A 6,940-nucleotide genomic window follows, 5' to 3' on the forward strand; every position below is an offset into this window, starting at 1 on the left:
ATTATGCTGCCACTTATTACGCCACTTCTTTACGCTTTCCATCGACTTAACGCCTTCCGAGCTCAATTTCGATAGTGGCGCGTGCTTCATCATACCCCCCAGCAGTTGTTCGCTGTACATACAAACACAGACACACACACATACAGCCATCGCACGAAACGAACGATAAAGAGCACCTTCAAATTCGCGATCAACCCTTGGCCGCAACTCGGAGTGTGAGCGAACCATTTGACACGAGATCAACTCTCGATTCCCGTGTCTCAAGAGAGTAGATCGGTTGCTTGATGTTGCCACTGTGAGTACAGACTCCCACCCTTCCTTTCTTTTTGCATGGTTAACCCCTTCAAGCTAATAATGATCAAAAGGGGGGTAGGGACGCAACACAACAAGCTACGAATGGCCCTCGATTTGCCGTGGAACACACACCAATGCAGCGAACAACAGCTAAGAAGGAAAATGCTGCTATACCAAATCGCTTACACACGTTCGCGTTTTTTTTCTTCTTCTGTTGTTGCTGTCCGGACGAAACGGTGCTAAAACAAAGGAACGCTTTGTGTCTGCTGATGACGGTAGAAAACCCCACCGAGTTTCGGGTGGTAGTGGGAAAATCAATCCCATAACGGAGCGGGAGAAGAAGGAAATCTTCATCGAAGGGCGTCGCGCACACTAGCATAAACGATGACAGAATTGTACGCAGAGGATCGAACGATCGTCGGTATAGGGTAATAAATAATTTTATTATGTACTGCTAGTAGGGTGATTTTTTTTAGATTGTTTTTCCGATGTACTGCGTCTTCAGGGGGGGATTTACATTCAAAAGCTTGAAATAAAGTGATTTTTATAAGAATGCAAAACCACCATTTGATTGGAAATATTTTCATCAAAAAGTGACAATAAAAAAATTATTTTACTTAAGGAAAAAAATATGAGTAGACGAAGTAACGTTGAAATGAAACCCAGAGACGTTAAAAATCGTTAAAAACAAAGATATGAAACATATCAAAGAAGATCTATATGGTGACGCGATAACAAAATTGTAAACCTCCAACTTAAATTAAAAAAGATTTTCAATTGAAAGTTTGTCAGTATTTTTCTTTTCATTTTATGTTTATCAGTTGCACACGACAATTGTTATACAATATGTATATTACCTTAGTAAATTAAGAAAGGAAGAATATATAACAAGAAGTTATTAGTTATAAGTATTTCAATTGAAATATAAAAAAATTAAAGCCGTAAAAGCATAAAGAAAAACACAATTAAATAACTAAAGAAAAAATAAAAAGATGAATAAAAAGGAAGAAAAGAAGAAAGGAGAATAAGGCGAAAGGGAAATATAGAAGTAAAAAATTAATAAAAAAAAGAAGCATGAAAACTAATAAAACATCCCAGGAAAAGGTCGTATTTTACAAAAAACAAAAACAAAAAATAGTTTTTGAAAAATAATTTTCGTCAAGCTCTGATAAATTATATAAAGAATACTTACGCCATGCCATGCCAATCAGTTGTCAGTGTTTTGAGAAATTATTGGTTCCAACGACGAATTACAACATTGTGTTAAGAACATATGCGTTATCGAATGGTTTACTTTACTAAGACCGTGTTTATAAATAAGTAAAAAAATAATATTGATCTTTTCCTAACTTGTTGACTACATTATTCCCCTTGATTAACGGCTAGCTGTGTGTTTTCTTAATGGGCACAAATGTTCGATGTTGCTTTTCTAGCAGAAATTGTTTGAAAATATACAAAATAAGCATCAGTTAAAGTGCTAAATAAATAAACAAATAATCACAGAAAGCATCAGAACAGAAGGAACGTAAGGGCGTTGTAAAATAACTGTTATGCTACATCACAAAGTAGTAAATCGTTTCTTGCCGTACAATCAAACCGTACTGCTTACCATTCCCTAAGTGGTTCCCGCTCCAAAATCATTGTGCCGCAATCTAAACAAACAAATTTTTCCTATGCTCCACCACCACCGGCTATTACCGCTTCCACCAAAAATTGTCAACCCAAAAGCGAAACTGGCAAAAATAGCTAAAATGAAACATTTTGCTTCAACAAACAACCATAAACATCGTTCACATTCTTTGTGCATAATCATCCCCCTGTATGCGCTTATGCGATAAAACAGCAACGAAACACCACAAGAAACAAAAACACTCTGTTCGCCACTATTACGTTCTGGTGCTACTTCACTCTTCAAACCTCAAATTAAACCCTTCAAAATGCAAAAAGAAAGGCAAAGCTCATGTTTTACATTTTTTTTTTCTAGTTTAGTTGTTTCTGTTTTTTTTTTATTTTTGCTCAACCTTCACCATCATTCGCCGTGTAAAGCTCCCCATTCTGGTGGATCAAAGGGAAAGCAGCGTACGCTCGTCAAGTGGTTGTTACGAACTTTCAGTTCATTCGGCTTCCCGGGTCCATTTGGACGTTGGAGTTTCGAGGTGGTGAACAGGGTGGACAAGTATATGTGGTACGATAGGCGACATAATACCCAAGCATACCTGATAACAGAGAAACCCAGCAGTGCTTGATCGAAAAGGGTTCTCTTTCTTGGGCTCAATCTCTCGCCCTCTCTGTCTCTCTCTCTGCCGTTTGAGATGGCGTACGTTCTTGTGTTTGTATTATTGCGATTCAATTACGTCACTAGCGGTTACGGGGTGTTTCGGTCAGGATGATAAAGGGCATCTCGTACGGACCACCACAATTAAACCGATACACACAACCACCTTAACAAAGCTGGTCATAGAAAACTTCACTTTTAACATTTTTTTTTTGATTTGGTTTTGCTTGTTGGATTAATTTTAAGGATGTAAAAATGTGAGAAATTTTCAACGGAAGCTCTTTTTCTGTGTTGTTCTTCAGCGTCTATCCATGAATGCACTCGACCAGAACGTCTATCTAAAAAACAATATGGTATTAATTTCCTTCTTCAAAAAAGCCACACCAACATGATGTGTCGCATTGAAATGGGAAAGCTTACACAGGGTGTAAGTAAGCACCGGGTTGGTGCATTACGAGACACAACAAACCATAACCACCGTCAAGGAAAATGCAATCAAATTGAAATACACTATACCAACACACACACACACATACATACGTGTTCAGGAGGTCGAAAAGTGGGAAAAACAAAAGTACATCACCCAAAAAAAAAACCAAAGGTGGCAGCATGAATCTGAAACCTAAAAGTGGATCATGTGTCGACGGACGGGCTTAGGCGGTGGGTAGGAGAAAACGGCGAACGCTGATCATTGAGAGAAAAACCGTTCGCCACCCCACAAAACCCCTTGATGGGGTCGGTGAGGTGGTTGGTAAGCTTTGTCTTTACGGCGGTGTGGCCACGATGGCGACGACGACAACAAAGGAAAGTAAAATGGGACAGAGCATTGCAAACAGTGAAGAATTTCGGCAAAACGGCGATACTCTCGGATACGGTGTGTGTGTGTTTGTATGGGTTAGCGATGACCTGGTTTGGTTTTCATCTGTTCTATGATTTTCTTTTTATTTTAATTTCACCACAGCCTCCACAGGTAAATATTGAAGATTGTTTATTTGTATTTTTTTTTAATAATTTATCCGATTATTCCGAAAGAATAAAGTATGTTAACTAACTCAATAATCATACCGCAGTCTTTCGTACGTGCGTTTCATAAGCGTGGATGTGGTGAGTAAAACATGTAAGGTGAGCGTGAGACACGATCGCATGCTGCTGCTGTCCGTCGTTTTGATTTGTACGACCTTCACCCTGACCAATAAACCCGCCCGTGAAGCGTCCGTGCGAGAGACAAAGCGAAACAGCAATGGCCGTACGATTAAAAGAGCGAGAGACAAATTCGTTCGTTGCCTCACACACCTCATATCTCACATCGAACTGCTGGCCACACTTTAATGCGAGAAAACCATATGATTGTGAGAGACGTAAGGGCACACACACACACGGACACATCTTTTCACCTTACTTCCGATTGCAAAAAAAGTAACTACAAGGATTGTGAACAAAAACCTAAAAAAACCCTTCACCCAGTGTCCAGAAAACGGGGGCGACTAACAAGTGTCATTAACACAGTCGTCAAGTGCTTATCTCACCCCTTCGACCACGTACACACGTTGTTGGTTGACCGATAGCAAACGTAACCGCGAAATTCGTTTCCACGATAACGAAGTGCCACCGCACGCGGTCACTATCTTTAAAGGAAATCCTACATAATACCCACAATTCTCAATCGAGACATTCGAATTCACATCGCCCTTTGCTTATGTAGGAGTGTATGTGTGTGTCTGTGACGAGACCAAACGACGATGTGACCATTGTTTATGTGGTAAATCATTTAATGCTAGATCGTTGGCAATCCTTTTCTGAATGGTACGCTTCCTTCTAAACAATTTTACCGTAGATGATGTGAGACTTTAACGCATCTCTTCTTTAGTATGTTCTTTAGAAAAACATAATCCAGCGCTATTTTTAAAATTGTTTATACATAAAGTAGTACGCATTCTAGGGCGGTCCGGTGGTGCATGTGATAAACGGCGCCAGTCCACACGGCCGGACCGGGTTCAAATCCCATCCGGACCGTTCCCCCGTAGCAAGGACTGACTATCCGGCTACGTGGTAAAATAAGTCTAGTAAGCCAGAAATGGCCGGCGTGATCTGTAAGGTCGTTAAGCCAAGAAGAAGAAGTACGCATTCTACTCCTAAAGTGGTTGATAGAACTAGTGTTAAATATGATTCATTTAAGCCAACTTTATAGTTTTAATAAAGATTATGATATATAACGATAAGATGAGGTTTATTAAGCAAGATTTCTTAAAAAAATTTTTGAGCATATAATTTTTGAGGTTTACTTCAGTTCGAATAAGTTTCAAGGAATTGCTAATAATTATAGTAATAATATAGTAAGGTCCATTCATGTTTGAAGCCATTTTGAAAATGGGCTTATTGTAAACATTGTTCCAGCTTTATACTTATTTTGAACAAACATGGAGGTTACAAAAATGTTTTGCCCATGTATCGCATTCTTTTTCAACAACATAATTTACAATCATGCATAAGAATAAGTAATCTTATCAAAGTAAAATTCATGATTTCGGATTTCGTGTAGTAATTCCACATTTTAAGCATAAACCTAAATTAGTATACTATCGTTTTAATAATATTATTTTTCTAATTACACTTTGTACTATATTGCATCAATACGGGAAAAAAATATATCTACTATTTTGTAGTATTAATAATTACTAAATATAAACTAAATTATTATGATTGTAAATTATCTTTTTTTAATATATTTTGAAAAACTTTAAAACTAAATAAGCGTTAACATAAAAAAGTAACATTACAGTAAGCAATTAATTTAAAAACATAAGCAAATTTAAACAACAATTTTAAAACATTAAAATCTATCATTTTGCCCTGGTAAATCAAAATTGAAAATTTAATTCAATATAATTCCTTTTCTTTGTTTCTTTCTGCTTTCAAATGTATTTGAATTGGTACAAGTCAAAGTGCCGAATTCATTTGGAGAGCGATATGGATAATAAAATTGTTGACTAAGATAAAGGTTTTTCATTAAACCATCACCAAAAAAGATAAAACGAAAAAAAAATCAACGTTCTATAGCATTAATGTAATGTTGAAGAACAGGAACTTTCATTAACAGTAATTATACTTAAAATCAAACTATACCATTTTTAAAATAGTTTTTACTATATTCGTTGAGCCGTAAAACCGTAAAATTATTTTTACCGATAAAAAACTGTCCAATAGTTTTGAGGATCACAACAATCACTACATGTAACATAAATGTCCTTAGCGTGGTTTATTAGCGTTCAAAATGCCAAAAACAGCATAAACGAAGGGCTTTCCCCGTTTACGAAAGGTACAAACGATGAAAGGGTGACTGTTTTTTCCGTTTCCGTGTGAGACACGCGTACACTAGCGAGGAAGCATCAGCATAAAGGTGAGGAACACAGGGACAACCCGATCTGACAGGTGAGCCCAGAGTTAGGATGTGAGCGGTACATGCGTTCTCCTACTCGGAAGGGGACCCATGGTGATGAACGTACAGCGCAACTCGCGATACTGTTTTATTTTCCAGGTCTAGGCCGGTCGATGTCGTTCCTTTTCGTGGCCATCATCAAGCCTCATCGCCATCGCGGTAGTTCCGGTTTGTGCGTCTCGTCACTGGATTTTTGTTTTCGTAGCATTACGAGCACTCTTGTCCGTCGCCGCGCATTATCTACTCCCAGCTCCAATCTCTCGCGCTTCGCGAGTTGCGGAACTCACACATCCGATCGGCTCGATGCGGTGTGCTGGTGATGAAGTGAGTGTACGCGGTGAAGGCTGCACGACATGAACTGCATTGAACTGAACCGTCTCCTCCGTCGCAGCGCACGCAAAGTCGTTTCCCTGCCCCCCTCTTCATCTTTGAAAGGCAAAACGAAGAAGAGACAGCAACAAAAAAAACGGTTCAACCTATATTGCGATGCCGTCAACACCGTCATCGGGCCAAAAAGGTTGTCCTTGACGGTCAATCGGTGGTGTTGGAACGCGCCACAAACGAATGCCACGGCCTTTTTCGTGGTGTGTGGGTCTCGCGCGCCGTTTCGTTCGTTGCACGTGGCCACTACGCGGATGATCTGTATGTAAGTGTGTCTGTGTGTGTGCGGGTGGACCAAGGGTAGAAGTAAGCAGAAATTACCCCTTTGTTAGTGTGCCAGGGCCAAACGCCAAAAAAGTGGTCACCGTTTTTCTTCTTTCCTTGCTCCAGAAGTGGGAGGCACAAACGAAAGGTGACCTCGATGGTAGAGGTAAAACTCCATCCCGCAAAAAGGATGGAACGTCCACAAAAGCGGGTTTGAGGTGCTGATGAGCAGAAACAAACAGAAGCGCTATTGAGGTCACATGCAACCCGCAGGGAAGCAAACACGTCCA

Source organism: Anopheles funestus, chromosome 2RL (assembly GCF_943734845.2).
Source record: "Anopheles funestus chromosome 2RL, idAnoFuneDA-416_04, whole genome shotgun sequence".
In the NCBI taxonomy this organism is placed as follows: domain Eukaryota; kingdom Metazoa; phylum Arthropoda; class Insecta; order Diptera; family Culicidae; genus Anopheles; species Anopheles funestus.